At 40.4% G+C, this 22581-nt stretch overlaps 1 long non-coding RNA gene across 1 annotated transcript in view; it reads left to right on the plus strand.

Moving 5' to 3' along the window:
- The window catches only part of LOC123615917 (uncharacterized), a 489917-nt gene that overhangs the window by 462675 nt on the left and 4661 nt on the right, over positions 1 to 22581 (plus strand). Inside the window, exon 5 of the long non-coding RNA XR_012498976.1 lies at positions 7480 to 7637. This is a non-coding gene — a long non-coding RNA (uncharacterized LOC123615917). The remainder of the gene's footprint in view (positions 1 to 7479; positions 7638 to 22581) is intronic.

Here is a 22581-nt window from a genome sequence, read left to right on the forward strand (position 1 = left end):
AAGTCAGGCTGAGATGAGGTTGCAGGAAGAGCTAATAAGTGAGGAATGGCAAGTCTCATCATAGTGAAATTAGGGGACCAGTAACAGAGTGGGCAATAGATGCTTCTTGGCAAAAGCCATAGATACCTACTTATCGGGCAATCAAAATGCCAGCACTTAACACATGTGGTGTGCAAGGTGCAGCGCTCAGCATTGAGGATTAAAGAGATAGTAACTGACAGTAACAATGGTAACCAACCTTTCCTGAGCCTTCTCTACATGCAAGGCACTATGCCACATGCAGTTGCTTATTTTAGTCTCAGAACAGCTTGATGAAGCACATCCTTCTATCCCAAGTTACAGATGACAAAACTGAGGTAGGGACATTTACTCAGTTCACCCGGTAGTGGAGCCAGTGGATTTCTTTCTTTCTCTTAACAGCTACAATGTATAACACAACACCACCCTTTAGGAGCTTACAATCTAGTTGTGCAGAAAATATCTACATTCTTACAAATCATGATTGATACAAGGCAAAAAAATAGTAGGGGTTGTGTGCAGTCGGTGTAAGTTGTACAGATCACACATACTATAGGATTTCTGAAGAAGGGAAGTTCCTTTAAAATTGTGATGGCCAAAGTCTCACTGAGAAGGTATGATTCGGGTTTGCCTTGAAACAAAAAAAAAAATAGGGCATGAGGTGCCATAGATGAAGTGGGGAGGAAATAATTTAGGTAAAGAGAAGACGAAAATTAAAGCTGAAGAGGGAGGGAAGTCTGAGTCCTGATTCTTTAATGAGTAAATGGCCAGGTGTTTACCCCAAAAAAGAATTGGTTGTTTGTGTCTCAAGTACATGAATATGCATTTAGGGTGGGTGTGTATGTGTGTGTGTGTGCACAAAGTGTAAGTGTATGTGTACGTGTTTCAGATATTTTATCAAAGCTGGGAATGATGCACCAATGAAGTAGATCCAAAGCTTTAATTGGACTTGTATTTACTTGGGATTACATAAAGGACTTTCATATTTTTTTGTAGCAAAATTTCCTTGAATGATAGCAAAAGAAGGGGAAGCCCACTACATTGAATGTGCTTTCTGATCTTCCTTATAAGCTTTTATGTAATTGCGAGACTCTCCTGAATTGGGATCAGGCCCTAGCAGCTGTTGGGAGAACTTGTCACTGACCACCTTTGTTGGCAGCAACGTGACGCTGCCCTGCGGGGGCATTGTCAACCTTCCCGATGGTTTTCATCTCATGCTCCCTCAACCTTTGGATGGAGCCTTTGAGAAGTGCATTTTCAGAAGTAGTATTTGTTTATATCTGGTTTGCTAACTGGATGAGTTAGTGTCTTTCAGATTCCAATACAACGAATAACACCGAAGTGATTAGGGAAAAGAAAATCATTAAATATTTACAAGAATACTGAGGCTTTTGTTCAAACAGTACTTTTCATTTGAATCATTCTTGTTCTAGTTTTCTCCTGCTTCGGTCTATATGCCCTTTTGCATTAATGGCACACTTTCGAATACTCAAGTTTGGTGGCACACTCTTGACTGAATTAAATTGCATCCACGACTATCATGCGATTCATGTGGTTGCCTTTTATCAGTGTGTTGCTATTTAAGTAAAACTTCTCATTGTCTTGGGCTACTGTATTATGCTCTCCGGAGGCAAGGTTTGTCCACATTCTAGAAAACACTCCATTTGTCTTTGGCATTAGCTTAGTGCTGCGCATTATAATTTCTCTCTCTTCCCCCCTCCTCCTCTCCCTCCCCTTCCTTTTCTTTCTTTCTTTCTTTCTTTCTTTCTTTCTTTCTTTCTTTCTTTCTTTCTTTCTTTCTTTCTTTCTTTCTTTCTTTCTTTCTTTCTTTCTTTCTTTCCTTCCTTCCTCCTTCCTTCTTTCCTTCCTATCTTCCTTTTTTTCTTCCGTCCTCCCTCCCTTGCTCCCTCCCTCCCTCCCTCTGTCTTTCTTTCTCTCTCTCTTTCTTTCTTTCTTTCTTACCTTGGAGCAAATTGTACTTCTTTTCCTGAGACTAGTTTAGCTAAATTGCTCCTTTGGATAGACACCACTGAAATCTAGTTGTAACAAAAAAATTTTCTGGATGTTGATGAAGATGTGGTGGGCTCATATGGGAATGTTTCAGGGAACCTCAGTATGAAGAGTCACAATGACTAAAACCATCCTAATGTTATTTTGGTAGAAATTTCTAATAATGAGTCCTGACTCAATTTCTCTGAAAAATTCCCTTCATATTTCCAGCCAGACATTTACTTCTGTTTTCCTTGATATTGCTTTTTTATTTTCCTCTAAAATAAGGGATCTGGGGGAAAATGTGCTTATTTAAATCTAAATTATAATTTGAAAGTTGTCCCCAAATACCCTGCATCTCTAAGAATATATATTATGGTTATAAACAAATGATATCCAAATCTTAAAAAATAAATATCAATAAATTTAATAATATAAATAAATGTCAGCATCATCCTGTATCTTTTCTGGATGTGACATATGGACCACCTTTCTAGGCAACTATTGTAATTAGCAGAAGAGATCCATTTCTTCAGTGGTTTGTTGCAATTTTGCTTTTCACTGCAGGATCAGAAGAGGTATAGTTCAATGCAGTATATCAGCCTTGATTTTTGGACCTTTGGCAAGTGCATCCTCCATAATAAACAATGTCAACATTCACCTGCTGCGTCACCACCACCCAAACCACAAAAATAAGCTGAGATATTGCTTCTCAGCTCGGCCCTATAGTTGAAAGATGTTCTATCAATGGGTCTTTGAGTGTTCTGACCCCTGTAGGTCATTTCCTAATATCATCATTGTCTGCTCATTCACAGGGAGTAGGAGGGCCCGACGTGGCGCCCAGCAGACCTGTCAGGTGGGAGCTTTCACCAAGCTGTTGGCAATATACTGAGGGGAGTCAGTCCTAGACCCCAGCTCCCTCAGTTATGAGGGAAACAGGACGATTTGTAGAAGAATTCTGAAGATCCTTCTGAGAGCGTGTGTCTTAGCCAGTTTCAGCTGCTATAACCAATTACTGTAGATTGGGTGACTTACAAATGACAGAAGTTTATTTCTCACAGTTCTGGAGGTTAGATGTCAGAGATCAGGGCGCCAGCGTGGTCAGGTTCTGGTGAGAGTCCTTTTCTGAGTGGCAGACTTCTGTTGTCTCCTGGTATCGTCACAGGGCAGAAAGAGAGGTGAGGACCTCTCTGGGGTCTCTCTCATTAGGACACTAATTCCATTCACTAGGGCTCCATCCTCATGACCTAATCACCTCCCCAAAGCCCCGCCCCCTAATATCGTCAGGAGATGTATTTCAACATATGAATTTGGGGGGAGAGGCACCAAAAGTGAGTCCACAACAGCATGAAAGTGAAAAGGGGCAAGTTCTTTTAAAAAAAAAATAGAAAAAAATAAGGTTCTGTGAGAATCTGAGCTGGACACAGTTGGCAGCTGGGCCGAACCTAGTATGTCTGGACTGAAAGGGACCTTAGTGATCACCAGGAGACTGGTGTGGATCAAATGCTGGCATTTTCTCTTTCCTCCCTTCTGCCCACTCACTGCCAGGACTCCAAATCAGAACTCAAACCTAAAAAAGGGAAATTAAAAGATCTCACTGTGCATTGGATATGTAATAGTGTGCTTCTATCCAGACCCCCTTCTGTCCTCTAGATTAACAGTTCATATCATACAAATCTCACAGTGAGAGAAGTGGTACTCCCTCAAGGAGTTCCGGAAATGGCCAGCCCTTACAGCACTAGCAGGGCACATGGTTCTCTGTGCTAGCCGTTGCTCCCGGGTGCAGCATGGATGCCAGCAGGCATACTGACTTGAACTTGGCCCTTTCCAGCTCTTCAGCTAGAAGGCTGAACTTGCTTTCTAACTCTGCTGACCTGCAATAGGTGACACCACTCTTGTCTCCCTGGTATTATCTTGTGGTTTTTTTTTAAACCCCCAAACACATCTTTCTGGGCTTCACTGTGATGTCTCCATTCGTGTCCCTGTGGCATGGAGAATTCCTGTAAACCCAGCAGTAGAGCTGAACCCCAGAAGTTGGCAAAGCTGCATAGTAGGCTCCTCTTACTTCACACCGATGCCCCTTCTGAATGCTGATGTGTTCTTATGAAATGAGGGAGCTTTAAATGCCCTTGCTGGCGTGGGTCTAAGATCTCTCTGTTTGAGGTACTATCAGGGAATTCACAGGGCATTCATCAAAATCAAGCTGATGCAAGCATGAATACTCACAAGAAAGAGCCCTTTTATGCTGAAAACTGCTGAAGGCTGGAAAAGGGGCTAATTTATTTAAATTATCCCTTTAAGTGTCAAGCCCCACACTTTCTGGAAGGCTCTGACGACTCTGGGTTAAAGAAAGTTTTCTCAAATTTGTAAGTAAATTAGTAATGGTAGAAAGTTAACCTGGGAAATCAGAGGAAGAGAAAAGTAATCACCATCGATGTTGACGCAGATGTAGGAAAGTACAGTTTCTGCTATTAAGCTTTTAAATGTCAGCAAATGGCAGTTTAGTAGATCATTTGCTAATAATGATTAAATTTCTCATTAAAATGTTTCCTTCATTATTCTTCAGGTAGAAATGTGTAATTCAATGATTGTTACATCAATTACACTTAAAAAGCTCATTAAAATACTGAAATATTATCTCTCGTAGTCAGAGTACTTTAAGAGTACTGTACTAATTATAAAAGAAATAAACTCTTATAATAGCACCATTTGAACTGATGCCTTATAAATTCTTAATGTAAAGCTAACATGTAAAGTTTAAATCAAATATATAGATCCAATAAAACAAAACCTTTTTAATCTTGTTTTACCTTCAAAAGGACTCTGATTATTGTAATTAAATAATGCATGATATAATAAAGATCTAGAGGGTGTGATTATTTCATTGGCAATTGAATATTGGTGCTTTTTATTTATGCAAGCAATGTATCACAGGCAATATGCATCAAGCATTAAAATATTGATACAATTACACCTAGCCTGCTGAACCAATAAAAAAAAATCTGTGACATGACTCTGCTGATGTTACGAGGACAATTTGAAATCCTTTTTAAATTTTAATACTCTGATGCGCTGGGTTATGCTAATTCTGCTAAGAAATAATGCCTCCAAGATTCACTGTTGTGCTTTCTAGTCCTGTGAGTGAACAAATCCAGCTTTTCTCAGCAGAGCTAACAAGCAGAGTTTGCTTCTGTACACATTTGGCCATTCTTTTTTGGAGAAAAATTTTAAAAAGAATGAAGTTTGGGGTTAGTTTGTTTTTAAGGATATTCATTCATCTTATAATGACCTCGCTTTAATTTTCTCATTGACTAAGTTTCACAGTGCCTTTTAAAACATTCAAATGCATTTTATTCTTCAGTCCTTTCTCCACAGAGCAGAGGGTTAGGGAAGTTTTCCTTGTTGCTGTTTTATTATTAAAGTCTTGGCAAGTGATTACGTGGGGCGTTGAGCCTGTCCCAGAAGTCCTCTGTGGAAGCAATAGATGACAGAATTTCCCTGCCCTGTGCACACCTGGGGTTCAGTGTCTCATAGCTGACCCATTTTCTCACCTGTACAAATGGACCCCAAATGCCTTTGTTGTTCTGTGTACAGAAGGGTCATTTAATACACAATTGTAGACTTAAAAACACAGCAGCAGAAACAGACTTTCTGCTCATTTGGCTGCAGAAATGTTTGTATGATTCTGGGGACCTTCCTCTTGGCTTCTAAAATATTTTAGACCCCTGCCCTGGCTAGAGGGGGAGATGTTTTCTATTATCCCACCTGGCAGCAGTGTAAATATGGAAGGATGCAGATATTCATAATACAATAGCTGTGCGAAGGACTAGAAAAGTCACGTAGGCCAACTCGTGTATTTTACTGTGGAGGTGTCTGAAGTCCCTTAGTGGTAAACGGGTTTCACAGCATTTCTTCTCTTGACCATCTCAGCTCGGACTGGGGTCTGATGGGATTTCATCAGACCATTGTTGGCCAGACCTTCTCCTCGGTGATGCTTATCTGGGAGACGTGATAAACAAACATCCCGGTCTCTAAGCAAAAGATATCTTTGCTTTCCAAAGAGGTGCTGGGTGGAATATGGACCTTTGAAAGAAATGGGAATTGTTGAGCCTTTAAACAGAGTGTATACATTGCAGTAATTTCCTTGCATTTTAAGACCCCAGAGTTGTACTCCAGAGCCAATAACTGTAAGTTCCACCTGCACCTTTCCTTCCAGTGACTGTAGTTCCCCTTTTAGCAATGTCAAGTGTATTTCCTCCCTCTTTTCCTATATGAATAAGCAGCAATGGCTGGTGATGATACAGCACAGTTGATCATCATGAATGTCTATAAGATGTCATATTTATGCTCTTCTGTTTAGCTTAAATCTTACTCAGGTTCTAATAGCAAACAGTCCAGTTACAATGGGCTGGCAGTGCGAAGCATCTGCTCAATTCAGATAAATAAGACCAATGTGTTTGAAGGGCAAAGTTTCAATACAAGTGGCCTGCCGTTTCATTTGGAGATGCAATTCCTATGTGGCATAAATAACAAAGAAGAAAGGGATTATTTGCTAATTGATTAATTATCTAGTAAATGAATTACAGACCTGTGGAGTGTAGCTAGGTATGTGCCGAAGACCTCAGCTGCTTGCTTTTCTCCTGTGCATTTACAAGTCCTAAAGATGCTGAGGCTCTGGGCTCCCAAAGCCGATGTCTCTGACCCCTGGCTGGAGGCTGCACACTGTGATGCACTTGTCCTTTTTCAGTGTTTGAAACCCATTCGTTGTTGGATGCAGGGGTGTGTGTGTGTGTGCGCGCGTGCACATGTGTGCAAGAGCACACAGAGAGAAAAGAAAATTCAATTTTGAGTCAAAACGACCCAATAAGTTAACCATTCAGTTGGGGTGAGGGGACTGTTCTTTTTTGCCTTTATTTTTACATTCTATAAATGGCAGAGTTGTTCTGAGTGACAATCTTTTGTGGACTAAAACTGGATTAAAGATCAGGGAGAAGAGTGCTTGTGAGTGCGAAAGCCGGTGGGTTGCAGAGCCTTGATAACCACGGAAGAGCCAATAATTAACATCCTTGCTTCCCAGGCAAAGGGGCAGTTGGTCTTCCCAAGGCGTCCCCACTGCTCTGTTTCCCCCCCATATGAAAGTAGCTGATTTAGTCAGAAAGGTGACAGTTAAGGCTCTTTGCTGGCGGAAGTTTTGCATCTTCCCAATGCCTGTTTCCCCGACTTCACCACAGAGGCTGTCCATCACCGTTGTTGTGTATGCAGGCTGAGCGAGCCCGCAGGGGATCCTAGTTATTTACACTCTTTTTCAAGCTTCGAAGCTGTTATAATCATTCGCTGTCAACTTTGTGCTGACACTGAATTTTACTTTGTGTTTTTTATGCTCGGTTTGGGTCTAAAATACTAGCATCCGTACCCTACACTGTAATTCCAGGGGTGACTGAGCTGACCAGCTGTATCCTGTATTCCTAACAGAGCCCTGGAATCCTGCTACCTATGGAAACTTCAGAATTTGTTGATTGTGGACAATAGAGAGAGTCCTCCGGCTTTGGGCTTCTCTTCCTGGTGGTGGCCCTCAAGGAGAAGCCGCGTGCGCCCATTTCATCTTCATGCATTTTCCTCTTTAAGAACAGGTCAGTATCAGTTTCCTCTGCCCCTGAGTTGGAAAGCTGGAGAAGGCAAACTTTCCCTCTGCCAAACTCAGTGCGATTTTCAGACCCTCCTCTTTCCTCCAGACCCCTGTTCAAAGGACAACCTTGTGTTGCCCCCGCCCCACTCCTTTCTGCCTTAAATGGGTCAAAATACATGCCGGAAATGCGTTCATGATTCAGATCAGAATAGAAGTGTTGTCCTGGGTGGTATGAATGACAAGGAGCAGATTATGAAGATCCTGGGTAAGGCCACTGGTGGGAGGTGAGGGATAGGCATTTAGACTTCATCAGCGGACATTTGCAAGCTCAGACTTCAGTGCCCTGCGTCTGGGCCAGGCTGGGGATGAACACCTTCCTTTCCCTTATGAACAATGTTCTTTCCATTAAGCCCAGGGCCTGAAACCTTTCATGACACGGCAGTGAATGATTTCTCCATGTTTAAAATGTACGATGTTTCCATCCACTGTCCCCATCTCCGATATGAAAATTTCATGTATGTTGGGGCCCAAAGGGAGTGATCCACAAAATGATATGACCCTGTTCTTAACTGGACTTGAAATAAAGCTGGTCAAGGAGCTTGTGTGCTCGGCCAATGTAATAAAGTAGACAAATAATTACCGAGCAAATCAAACACACTTACACCTCAGATGATTTTGAAATATTATCTATAATCGGGCACTTCTGTGCTAGGAGGAAAGGTTAATAAAGTAATTTAAAAAAGATTGTGTGGAGTATTATAGAATCAGAAGAGGACTGGCGATCATAATTGTTAATCTCCTAAAACACCAGCTCGGCATCGCACAAAGCTGATATTTTAGTACATATTCTTATTGTGTATTCCACTTATTACTATATTAGCTTGCTTAACTATCCTTTATAAAAACCTTACATTCAGTTTTTTTCTGTGTTTAAAAAAAAGTCAATATTATTATTCCAGCAGACTAACAATGTGTGTGTCAGTCTTGATGTGTAGATAGTAGAGAAGACTAATATATATTTTTAAAGTAATTGTCTTCATGTGTGTTATAGAGAAGAAGCCTATTGGCGTAGGCGCTAGGTATTTACATATTGGTAACCCTTTCCTTCCTGCTGTCATTTGCGGTGGATAAATAGGGGAATGGCACAACTTCGGCAGCTGGAATTGTTAAAATAGAGAAGGGTAACTCTACGCTAGCTGGTAACAGTTTAACACTCTTGAGATAAAGCTAAGGTGTAAGGTTGGTGGGCTGTATCTGTAGGAAGATCGGTTCACCTGAAAAAAAAAAAACCAAACTTCTGTTTTTACAAAAAGCCTTGTTAAAAGTAAATTTCAGTAATTTTTTTTTTTCTGCTGAAGAATTGATTTGGTATAGAAGGAAAAAAAGGGAGGAGGGTAAGTACCAGAAGACACTCGCTCCACCTCCACTACTGACTGTACCCCAGGGCAGATTGGTTTACATCTGTAAAGTTGGAATAACAAAAAGATCACCTCATAGGACTTTGAAAGGAAAGAACTATGTAAACTTTAAAAGTACCAGCTAAAAATGTTATTTATACAGTCCTTTGCTTTCACCAAATTTTCCCATTATATTTGTATCATAATATTTTCTCATTTATAAGTATTTAGAAATATGTGGTATTTAATTATGCAACTTGTTTTTCACTTTGAATGAAGCCTATACTGGCTGGAAACAGATTTGTAATGTTTTCCTATGCAAATAATTTGCACTTGAAATTGTTCCCCTGGCTTGGCCCTGCTGCCTCTTCTGGGTGACCTCATATTTTCTCCTTTCACTTCCCAGCACCTCAAACATAAGAGGTACATCCCCACTCTTGTGCTTTCCCATTTATTTTATCCCTAACCTCCTCGTACTCATGCTTCTGTGCCTGCCACACCACTGAAGCCGACCTTGTGTTAGTCCTCGGTGGCCAGTGGTCCCTTCTGCAAACCACACCTTCGACCTGTCGGCTGCACTTGGCCAGCCCTGGGCGTCTGTGACACCAGGCTCCTTGAGTGCCACCTGCTCCTGCTTTGTGCTCCCTTTCCTCCTTCTTTCTGCCTGGAGCGCGTGCTCTGTGGGCTCAGCCAGAGCCCTGGGGTCTTCTGTCTTCATACTGCCTCCTTTAGAGGTTTTGTCCATTCAAAGATGGGCTCACGGCTGCTTACTCTGCCTCGTCTCCTTGTCAAAGGACTCCAGTCCCTCATCAGAACATAAACCAGTCCATTTCTGGCTGCGGATGTGCAAAGCTCTGCCACTAGCAGGAGTTTCCATAGCTGTCAGAGTGACCAGATTTGAGGAGGCTTTATTTTAGTCAGGTGAATTAAGGTCTTCATTCCTGCAGATTGAAGTAATTGTGAAGTTGTTCAGTTTATGTGATTTTGGTGTAGAATCAAGTTGACGACGTGAAATGTTGGAGCCTTGTGATGGAATCACCTATTAAACATTCTTTGTTTCTCCTGACGTTGGGGGTTCAGAGTCTTCCACTCCCATTCACTGCTTGCCAGCATGGTTTTAGGACTTTTGGAGGTGGGCACAGGATGGCTACCCTGACAGCCTGAAGACTTTTAGAATGACTGAGCTGACATGTCTTTTAGCCTCTTTGGAGATATTTTCCTTTTTTCCAGCAGCAAATATGGCTCTTAGAACTCTTGGCAATAACATTGTAAGACTCCAGTGAGCCAGCTTTTTTTGAAGATGTTGACCCAGGCTAACATGGTCTATGATTTCAATTAAAAAAATTAAAAAGTGGAAAAATATGAAGGAAAAAAATCACAACTTACTGTGACTCTCAGGAGGGGTCACACCCACAACACTTTGTGGCAAGTTTCCATCTGTTCCTTGAGAGATGAGAGCCTTGTCTAGTGCTGTCTTTCATTACTGAAACAAGCTCAAGGCAGGATCACAGCGGTCTAATATGTGCCATTAAGAGCATGGCTTTTCTCTGAACTCGGCAGGTGGAATGGGTTGATGTCCACCTTCTTCTGGGATCGATACCAAATCCCTATGGAGGGCTGAATGGCTTTCCCGAAGAAAACTCATGGTCCCAGGGTAGGATTATGGAGTGGCAGGTGTCGGGGGAGGATGGAGGAATTACAATTTGTGAAGGAAAATTAAGGGAGCAAGATCTCTCTTCTCTTCTCATTTTTGAAACTCAACTACCATCACTTTCCATGCTCTGTTGCTATAACCTGAGCTTCTGGGTCTAATGCTGCTCTTCTTTCTGGCTGCGACATTAGGACATGAAGCTTCCAATGAAATTTGCCAGATGATTAACTAGTTGGTCTGAAAAGAAAGCTAACAGACATTTTTTTTTCCAGTAGTATTTTCCTTTGACCATGTTTCCAAATAGAAGCTCTCAGATGCAGTGTTGTTCAGTCTGCTAGAGTGATTTCTAGAGTACAACAGATAGGTGGCACGTGATTTCTAGAGTACAACAGATAGGTGGCACGTGATTTCAAATATATAAACATTAGCCGTGTGTAATGCCAGCCAACAATTTATTGGTGGAATTGAATTTGTTGATATCAGCTCTGCTTTGTTGATTCTTCCTTCTGTTTCCCGCCTCCTTCCTCCCTCCTTCCCTTCCCTCCTTCCTTCCTTCTTGGATAGGATATGGATCACTTTTTATTATTATCATTGACCTAAAATGATTTGTTGCATTTCCTTGCTTGTCATGCTGACGCTTGCTATTGGTTTACTCCGTTTTTCTTATCTTTATATTTCTGCACAAGGTTAGAGTTCTCCTCTAACCTTTGGAGATGTAAATATACAGACAGGAAAACAAACCAGACTAACAGTGGTATGTCTCTGTATAAGTGAGGTCAGAACACAGCATCATATGGCTTTTCTTTTTAAACAGGGTAACAGAATTTCATACTATGAGAACCTGGGATTCAATACACGGAACAGGTTAGAAAAGTAATATAGTCATAGTAATTACTTTCATCTGGCAAAATATTTCAGTCAGCAATGACTGGCAATAAAATAAAATGATCACCTTTAGTATATCTATTACAAAAACAATTGCCTAAAATAAGAATGGTTTAAAATACCTGGTGGAATGTAAAGCATCCAAACAGGAGACTTTCTCTCTGTCTCCCTCTGTCTCTCTCTGACAAACACACACACACACAGACACACACACACACACTGCTCACAATCCACAGACTATGTTAACAGCAATTTACCTGAAACATGGGGCTGTTTTTTAAAGGAAAAAAATACTCCAATTAAGGATTTCTAAATAATATACAATTGCAACTACTTTCCTTTTTTAATGAGTTTTCTTTTAGCTTTTAAGGTTTAGAGAAATCACTTATCTGCCCCTTAAGAGATTCCTATTCTTTTTCCCCTCTTTTTTTTTTTTTTTAACAAATATAGTGAATGTGAAACATCATTAATCCAGTGGTAATATCATCTGATAGCAGCTAATCCCTTCTTAGGCACAGCTTTTCTTGGGCCTTTGGAATATAGAAATGTGCTTTTACTGTTGGGCATTTTATTTAAGCATCAATCTAGTCTTAATGCTTAATTGTCTTTTGTAAAACACCACCAAGCAAAACGAAGACCTTCCTCAGAGTTCCTTCCTTGGGAGTCCTGTGACGTTCTCTATCCCATTGCTTTGAATACTAAGGTCATGGATCAAGGGCAGCTGCGTGCCTGTGGTTTGGACTTGACTATCGGCTCTGACAGGATGATGCAGCCCATGCCGCGATCCTAATCGGTCAGAGAAGTCTATTAAGTTTGAGCCCTTAAGCTGTCTCAGCCAAATCAGGAATACCAAAGTTATATTTGTTTTTGTGATGACCATTCATTTTGGTCAAATGAAGAAATTGCTTGTGTGGCTTTTGTGGCTTCAGGGGCAAAATCTGTGAATGTCACATATCTCTTAGCCTCTGCTTTATCGGAGACATTATTGAGAAGATGCTTATGAAAAAAAATCATTTTTATTGCAGCTGTTTATAAGTCACCTTGATCATAAAAGAAAAGAGGCAAAAGTGAGGTAATCAAAAGCTGTTTTTTTCCCCTCTTGGGGAATGATAAAGTTGGGACAGCCCATGCTCTGAGGTACTGGGGACACAGTGGATGTTACAGAGGGAGGGGGACTGTCCTTGGCACTGGCTTGGTTAACAGCAGTGAGTGGGCTCAAGACTTTTGTCTCCAAAACTCTTCATGCATCTTCAAAACCAGGGTCTGGCCAAATCAGAAAAGATGTGAATCTTCCCTCTGAGATTGAGATTATAAGTGTGTACTCAGGATTTTGGTTTGTTGTTTTGTTTTTTTTTTTCTAATCAGTAAAAGGTCTTTGGTTTAAAAACAGTGCTTCCTTGGGGTAGTGTCCTGACTCTTAGCAACCAAAGAGGTAGAATTCATTTTTTCCCCATTTTCTTCTTTGAAATTGTTGAATTTTTAATTACCTAGGAAAAGAATTTCTTTGTTATACAAATGTTAATCTGAACGCACTTTCTAGTAAACTAAATAGAAAAAAGGAGGGGAGGGGCAATGGTACATGTAGAGTCTCATTGTCAGAGAGTAGAACTTTATGCCTGGCAGAGAAGAACTTAGGCATTACATTTCACAGATGGAAACACTGAGACCTGAGCAAGGAAATGTCTTGTCCAAGCAACTGATAGCAGAGAAATTGCTAGAATCTATTTTAACTCTCATAAAATGTTCTTTTTACTACCGACATCCAGCAAAAGCTTTGTTACCTTCTGTAAGAACAAAATTTGTCTTCGCCTTTATCATTCCAGTAATAAGATACATACAATAATTGTTCTTTTTGTGGCTCTAAAGTCTGGCTCACTTGGATTGGAGCATGGTTTGGACACCTGTAGAAGTTCTTCGACCTCTCTGAGCCTCAGTTTGCTAACATGTAAGGTGATCCAGGTGTTTGTTCGTACCTCAGATGTGTGTTGTAAAAATGCAAACAAAGTACTTTGTACCAGACACAGGACATTATAATTGCCCTGGACATGATGATTATCTAACTTTGCAGCTCACTGCCAACCTCTCCAAACTTAGGGGAAAGAAAATTCTAAAGTTCCACTAAGGAAAGGAAAGCACGTATGACTATGACATGGAATATAATACATTTTCTAAGATTGCATTGTGAGAACTGAAAAAGAATAAAAATTACAGTATTTCAAATTGGCATACTATTATGATGCACTACTGCTAGCAGACACATGTAAAAATAAAGTATAGATGTGTCTCTTTTAGTCAAAACTGATATACGGAAATCTAGATTTAGAGAAAGATTGGTTATAGGGTTATTATTTGCTTTACAAAGCAATTTGGCATAAAGTTCCTTTAAAAAGGAACTTTCCTAGTATCTGTAATATAATATTTCATTTACTGACCAAAAAATCACCCAACTTCGCAAGAGCTCCTTTCATGCATAGATGGAAGCACACCTGTTGAATGTATAGAGGGAAAATGGAAGTAGAGAGAAAGAGAATATTGAAACTCTGGAATATGTCAGATAATAACACATAGGAAAAAGAAAGCAAGCTTGACACACTGGAACTTCACATATTGTAATTAAGCATTTTTTGTAATACATGTTTATAAAATTTCTATTCTGTTTCTGTGTGTGTGAGACAGAGAGATAGAGGTTGTGAGCTGCTGTCACCTCTCTGTTTGGCTTTCTGTCTTTCTGTGACCTGACTCCTCTCGAGATCCCCAGACATTGGCACAGGTGCCTAAAATGCCGCCTAATGCATTCCCAGCCTTTCAAGCCTTATTAATTTCACACGTGTCATTCTGTCTGCCTGAAAGTTCATCCTCAACGCTCTGACAGGTCTGTAAGGCTAACATCTATATCTTCCTCAGGCAAGTCTCCCCCTGTCTGGGGAGTTTTCCTGGATGGCAACCCATCTCCAGAACATTCAGGGAACCCTTCTTTGCTGGAAATTAGCCCACCTTCTTCCTGACTCAGACGCTTTTGTTGTGGGGTATAACAGAGCATAGGCTTTGGAATCTGATGGCCTGACTTTGGACGCTGGCTCCCTGTCTAAATTGAGGTTTGAGCTCGGGCATGTTAGTTGATCTCTCTAGGCTTTGGTCATGTTCACCAATACCTGGGATAATCAAAGCTGCCTCATATCATTTCTGAGGGGAAATGATGAGATATGTAAAGCTCTTAGCAGAATGTCTAGAAGAAAGTTTGGGACACAGCAAATGTTCATATCCTTCTTTGTGAATTATAGGGCCTTGTAAGTGCTGACTTACTCCTTTATTTCCCCATTAAACTATGAGCTACTTAAAGGAAAGTGTTGGATCTTACCAGCTCATGTTGCCAGAGCCCATCTGAGTCATGCATTCCACCAAATGCATATCTGTGGAGTCTAATTGAGACAAACATCACTGTGTATATTTTCTTGGAATATGGCAAGTCCTAGTGCAAAGAAAGCATTTTACAAGGAAGAAAGAACAAAGAGGTGAAATGAAGTCCAAAGGGCACATTACTAGAGAACTCTCCAGGTTGCCCCCAGTTAATTAGCAAGCGTTCTTTGGGAACATTTCTTCAACCAGTTTTGAGTCACCATAATTACACTGGCTTTTGTTTTTTTTAATCTACTAATATGCGATACAGTAATGTGTTCAATGTCCTTATGGAACTGAGAGCCAATTTCCCCAAACTATTTGGCTAGACAGTCTATAAAACAGAAAAGAAGCCCCCCAAAAAATGATGGAAAAGAAGAAAGGAAGTGAGATTTGTAGGAAAAGAAGGAGGAAGGGAGGGAGGGAGAGATTAGTATGGTCTGGAAGGAGCCTCTGCTAGTGTAAGGTCATCACTACATCCATCTTTCCCTGAGCATAAACAACCCATGCCTGTGATAATCTGTTCTCTAGTTTTGCTAGAGGTATGTTCTGGATATTTTTATGGTTTTGCAGATTAAAAGTATTTCTCTCTTTTGTAGATCACACTAATTCCTGGGCATCTATGATTAGACTGTAATTCTAAAAAACCATTGGTAGGTTTTTCACAATCACAACTGGACCTTTTTTTCAGATTCTTTCAGTAACCTGAGAGATCGTTTTGTCTGGCCTGAAGCCTTGAGCTCATTTGAAGCAACTAGGTTACATTTTAGTATGTCTTGACTTATCTTGGGCCCTAGTTCCCTCTTAATGCTGCTTGCTCTGCCCTCTCCAGTTTGAAGATCATGCTTCGTGATACAGACTACAGAATCAAAATCGGAGTTGAATAGTCCTGTTTTTTCTGTGACATCTGTTAACATTTTGCTGTGTGCCCCAATCAATGTACCTATCCCTTTGTTCTTCCTTATAAACAGAGCTTAAAATAGCTTTCTGTTGTCCTTGGCACTTTTTCAACCTATAGCCAAGCTTCAGCCCTCCTGACAACATTTTTAAAGCACTTTTTTTTATAGTGGTTCCCCCTCCTGTTTTCAGCCTTCCATTTGGGTTATATATCCCTTTATATTCCACATTCAATAGCTTTAAAAGGGGAAGAGAATGTTCCTTTCATGTGATGTTGTTTTATTAAATACCTTTGGAATAATCTGTGATTATTTTGTCAGAAATTTTTAAGTAGGCTTATTTTCCTTTTAAAATTATTTAGCCATAGGATCATATCTATATTTTCTCTATTTTGATGCCTGCTTTCCTAAATGCTAGGATAAATACCCGTGTCCAGAATTATTTCTCTGTGACTGTAACAGACTTGAAGATGACACGTTACTTCCTTTCAAATTTCTCATCACTTTTAGCTCACCAACCCAACCCTCCTCAGTCAAAATAGATTCCAAATAAAACATTTCCAAATTGATCTCTCATCTTCTCAGGGATGCAGCTGGCAGAAGGCAAGCCAAGAACTTATCAGAAGATCTTCATTTGGATCTGGCAACTCTTTGGGAGAAAAGTTCCCCATTACTCTGTGTTAGTTTTGTGGTCTGCATTAGGAATCATGGGACAAGTAGCCATTCTTCTTCTGAAATGGTACCACTTTGAGTTCCCTTTTCTTTTTACTTCAGAGAAATGTGCTCTATCACAGGTCTTCATCAGGGCCATTCATGTCCATTCCTTCTTGATGTAGTAAAACCACATCTGTGGTACATACTCTTTCAAAATGTGGCTGATAGAGCAGTGCACTGTGAGCTGTTTGATATGGGTTTGCAAAAATGGTAAGTATAGAAATGGCAAGTAAGCATGCCAAAACTTTTAAGCAATCTGACAAAAATAATTTTATGTGTGTTGAATCTACTAATAAAAATTGAGCCTCGAATTTTGAATGTTTTCAATTTTTTTTCCTTTCCTAGTAACTATTTTTATTGCCTTGTACAAGCATGTTGGTTTAGAGGAGGTCAGAAAGAAAGGAGCTGGTCAAGGAGCACAGAGGATCAGGGGAGTTCTACCAGGCAAGAGCCCCACCTCTCACATGCACTTGATATAGGTCGAGAGTCATATTTAACTCTTTGCATTAAAATTACACATTCAGTGTATTATTTTTGGTCCTTTAAATGTTATATATGAACATGTAGGACAAATACATGGTATCTGCTCAACTTTCCTGTTATCTTCTGAAAAATCCCGGCCGATTCATTTACAATTTAATACTCTCTAAATCACATCTCTTGATACAGCCCAATACCCGTTTTAAAGCTTTATTTCGTTTTTGTCTTTTTGGGTTCAAGTTTAAGTACAGTTGGCTTGGTCATGACATTTTTGTCCATGTGCATTGCTCCAGTCTTCAGAAGACCCCCTTCTCCCTGTGCAGAAGTGTCACTTTCTACCATTAGGAAATGTAGGAAAAAATCCTCTTTCACATCACCTAAGTATTTCCTAAAGCTCCCTTGGATTCTCAACTAAAATAGGAGACAGATGTTTACCACCTGTATGCCCAGGCCCTTTAGCTTCTTGCTTACATCTTCATGGCCATGGAAAAGCAGTGACCAGACCTCCTAGAGGCAGCACTGATTATCATGTATAATCACAGAAGAAAGTGGGATCTTTCCACACATTTTGCATTTACAAACCAGGAAAAAAATTCATCCCCTTTAGTCCCATAAGATCTAAACATAAACCCATGGACCCCTTGGTAGAGAGCCAACCACCGCTTCCCTCCACCTCTGTCTCTTGGAGATGCTGATAAAATTCTTCCAATGAAATTGTCCTGAGAATTCTTATTCTGTGTGAGACTGGGGGGATGTTGCTACTGCCCTTTCAGGAAGTCTACACCCATCATCCACAGAAGTAACCCCATATACATGACATGTGATACGTGACACTACCAGTTCAAAACTCCTTCTTTTTACCCCCTTGGCACCAGATTCTAATTTTCTCTAGCTCCTCAGCATTTTTTCTTCTGTCTTTCTTGTGAGGTTCTATTTTATTTAAATATCATTTCTAGGACGTTTAACCTGTCTAATAAGCTAGGACCGTAGTATGGCAGTCATCAAGTGCCTTTGCTTTCTGCTCAAGACAGAAGTCCATGCTGCATTTATAGAATGCAGATTATTGAGAACCTCAAGCAGGAGGACAAAGAGTAGAAATATTCAGCAGGGTGCTCTGTGGTTCTAACTCATTGCTGCTTGTCACAGCTCCTCTTGTCTGGTCCTCATTGTCACCTTAGGCTTCTACTCCAGGATTGTGTGCGGTGGGGAGGTGAGAGGAAAGGCGTGCCTGATAATGCTGCCAGTGCCCAGTGTTCTGCATAGGTTAGATACAGTTGCGCACGTTGTATCGAGCACTCAGTTACTGAGCTTCCTTGTTCAAACCCAAAGCAGAAGCACCTACCGGGAAATGTGGGTTCTTCATTGCCTCTTGTCTTTGCTCCTCATTTCTCCAATGTCTAGTGAAAAGCATTTGGAATGTGATTAGAGGGCTGGGAGATTGGATGAGAGGCAGCTGATCTTGGAGTCAGGAAAACTTTGTGGATTTGTGCGGCCTTGATTCCAGAGCTACAGAGCTCGGGGCTTTGCAAAGCCAGAGCTCTCTGGGTCTAGGCCTGGGTCTGGGGTCCTTTGTCCACAGAGGTGGGAGAACTCATGCTCTGAACAGGACAATGGAAACCATGCTCCTCTCCATATCTTCCTTCTACTGCTCCCTCATAAGCTCATCTTGTTATTTCATGCTTTTCTGTTTCCTGGAACCATAGGACAAGGCCAACATAGTTTGAATTTTAGCTTGGCGGCACGATGACAAATTTGTTTTTTTATGGTCTAGGTTTTGGAATGAAACTGTTACTTAAGTATTCTTTCTATGGAAAAATTAATTACAAATTCTAAAGCAATTTACCAATTAACTTTTGGAATTAAACACATTGTCACTTGGGGACTGAGTCCATGAGGTCCCTTTGAGTAAACACAAAAGTATATGCAGAAACTAGAATGCTGTATTTCAAGCCGGCTGTCAGACCCAGCACACCGTGCAGTGTATTGTGTTGTCAAAGCCAAGAAATTCCCCCACTTTACTGGGTCAAAACAGTCTATGAAATTCTAAAAGTTTTTTAAAAGCAGAATTTTGTGTAGACCTTAAACCTTGAATTAGACTTTTATATTTAAGGAGGAGATTTTAAGAGGAGTATGAATTTTAGATATGTGCTTTCAATCACTTTGTATTTCTCCTCCCCTCAATTTTGTTTTAGCTTTAACATTTAGTTTTAAAAAAATAATTGTAATAGAAAACTAAAAATGCCATAGCTGCAATTTCCAAAGTAGGGATGAGGCCCAAAATAAGTTCTTAAATTCAATGGAAGCATTATTTGAAAATTTGTGTTATGTCCCTTTAAAAAAAATGTAAATGTTTTATCTTTTCATTTGATTTTTAAAATAAAATCTTCCATCTAATATATAATAGAATATATTATAAATATATTCATCATCAGAATTAATAAAGTAAAATGACAAAGCAAGGGCAATGCTTGTTCCCACAGAATTATGTTTCTGGAGCAAAACAAACAAATAATTACACTTTATTATAACTAGTGAAACTTAACTCGATTATCTGAAGACTAACTGTAATATCTTCTGTGACCTAAAGTGCAGTTTTTCCCTACTCTGCTAATTAGAGGGATTTTAGTATCTGTTATAGTTCAATACTTGAAAGTTGGAATTAGTAATGTACCATCACTCTGCCCACAATTTAGCATGAGGCAAAATAATGGTAAAAGAGACCTCACGGTATACAGTTGTCAGAATGTTCCTGGAGGCTCTCAGAGAATATTAGAAGAAATGACAACAGGTGAAACAAAACAGGTCTCAGACGTCTGAGTTCAGGAGGATTCAGCAGAATTTCCCTTCTTGTCACCTGGACGTTTAAAACTCGAACATATTACATGAATGCTTCCTGCAAATTAGAATAGCACCCACAGGTGGAGCAGACTCAAACTGCTTACCAAGTTGTTTGTATCTGCTTCCCACTGGTCTCCTGAGGCCACAGAGACAAGGATTTGGCCTGAGTTTTCTCGTCAGAAAACTAATGCACATTAGCAGTGGCACCTTATTAGGCACCCCTATGTCATTCCCTTAAAATCACAGACTTGCCATCCAATTAAAACCACACTTTGTGTGGAAACCAAAGGAGCGTAGCCCAGGCACTCCAAGAAAACGCTGTTATGTTAGGACGAGCTACAGACATGCTTGCCCTGAACCGAGACACCTGCGTTGGCCCCCAAGAGTGAGCACTTCTTGTGCCTGTTCTCGCTGTAGCCACCAGTGCCCTGCCAGGAAAGCAGCTGCTTTAAAGGGACTCTTCATACCAGCAGGAAGAATTTACACCCAGCCAGCGAGGAAGTGGAGAGCAGCTCTTGTTGTCCATTACATTTTAGTGCAGGGAAGTGCTTTGTCCTAAAGGTGCCAGGTAAAGAGAATTGCCAAGTAAAGAAAATTTATTGAATGCATTTCCAAAAGGGAAGCATAATCTGATATTTTTGTTTCTAGAATCTCAGAAAAATAACTTTGCTCAATGCCTATATAAAGCATAAGGAAACCCAAAGGCAAGAAATGCCCACTCTTAGAATGCATTTGTGTAATTTTTTTTCTATTTAGCCATGTTTTCGTTCATAATTATTGTCTACACTTCTCTCTGTTAAGATGTCGGCCAACATCCCACCTCCAGATACTGAAGTTATTCGCTTTTCCCTGCCTTTGGTGCCCTCCCTCCCCAGGAACTACATTATTGTGGGTCCAAATAGTTCTTCCCATAGGACTATCCTCTTTGGGGTAATGTATCTTTGGGACCCAGAGAATGGAGTTAAAGGATCAAACTTTCGTGTGAAAGCCAGGCAGCCCCACTTTCATTTCAGGTCTTAGGTGTGCTTTCCCCCCTGGCTTTGTGTGGCAGATAAGACTTTCTGTACCTTCCATCCCTCCTTATGTACGTCCCTCCCTCATTTTATACTACGGTTGATTTGACCATAGTTGTCCTCAGAGTGAGTTAGTTCGTTCAGACTGTTCCAGGGAAGGAACAGGAAACTATTAACATTTCATCTACTAAAGGACTTTAGAAAACATAGGCTAGACTTAAAAACAAACAGATGAGTCCAAATAAAATCAGAGAACCCAATTTCCAATTTTATTCCCTCTTGCTTTTTCTAATGATGTTCGGCTGTCTCTCTTTACAAAGCAGCAGTAACTCCAGCCCTGTTCCAACTTAGCCGGTGACAAAGTGGAAGGTTCTACCTCGGAACAGGTAAAATATGTGCATTATGGAAGGACTGCTTCGCAGTCAGGATGACAACAATTAGCACATGCTACTCATTAACAAACGGAGATTAGAATGCAGCCGAAATGGCAAGCTGCCATCAGTGCGATAGTTACGGGGCAGTTTAATTTCTAACGAATGTGAGCACTGGATCAGTAACAATATTCGACAAAATGCCGCTTGCATTCTCTTATGGCTTTCATTACCAAATTGAAAATCTGTGTAGATTTCTGAAAATTACTTTTAAATGTAGCCAATCTCCTAGACTGCAAGGCTTGATTTGCTGGTGAGGGAGCCCTGCTGTGAGATTTTAATGAAAGATCATAGTGGCCCTCCAAGGCCGGCAAAGAGCTATGGGCCCTGGAAGACCCGAAATAATCTGTTTTACTTTTAATGGCAGCCATTTTATATTCATTAAGATCAAAATGCAGTTTTGCAGGCAAATTGCAAAGCTGTTCCACTCACAGCTTGAGAACCTGGAGGCCCTACAGCTTTTTATCTTGTTCATAAGCAAATATGCAGTTAATATCTTTTAATATGCTTTGATGCTTGGTACCTTATGGGTACATTGTACCGGAGGTTAGAGGATTGCATGTTTCCTTGGCACAGTCAGCCACCAACTAAAGCGGTAGTCCTTTTATTTCCATAATGGCAGAAGAAATGAGTCTCTCACTCTTTTTATCCTCCACCCCATTTTTTAAAAAAAAATATGAGCTCTGCTCCAATAAATTGTAAAGCGCTGTATAGTGTACATTCAGGGTCTCAGAGAAGGTGCAGTTTTTCACTGGGATCCATCTGTTGGTGGTTCATATTATTTAAATTTATACAGTCACATTATTTAAATGTAAACAGCCAAATAAGATAGGATCAAATCATTGGCATCTGGAAACGGTGCTCTCATCCTCTTTGATTGTGAGGTTGTCTGCATTAATAATGGAGTTCTAAAGACTGTGATTCCACCTGATATACTGTATGACCTTAACAGTCATGATTTTATCAGGGTTTCACTGTAGTAGAAAATGAAGGTATTTTGCAGCTCATTTCCAGCAAAGCTAGTTTGCATTATCCTCTGTCCAGAGCAGTCCTGCCTGTTTTGTGTGTAAGAAGATATTAACCCCCCCACCCCCCCCCCACTGCCCCCTTCCTGCTATGCAGCTGTACTTCCGGTCTAGAACCATGTTGTACATTAAATTCCATCAGATTTCTTGTAGCAGGTAAATGGTACTGTGATTAATGAACAGGAAGAAAGGAAGGAAAGAAGGAAGGGAGGGAGGAAGGGA

Source organism: Camelus bactrianus, chromosome 15 (genome assembly GCF_048773025.1).
Source record: "Camelus bactrianus isolate YW-2024 breed Bactrian camel chromosome 15, ASM4877302v1, whole genome shotgun sequence".
Taxonomy (NCBI): domain Eukaryota; kingdom Metazoa; phylum Chordata; class Mammalia; order Artiodactyla; family Camelidae; genus Camelus; species Camelus bactrianus.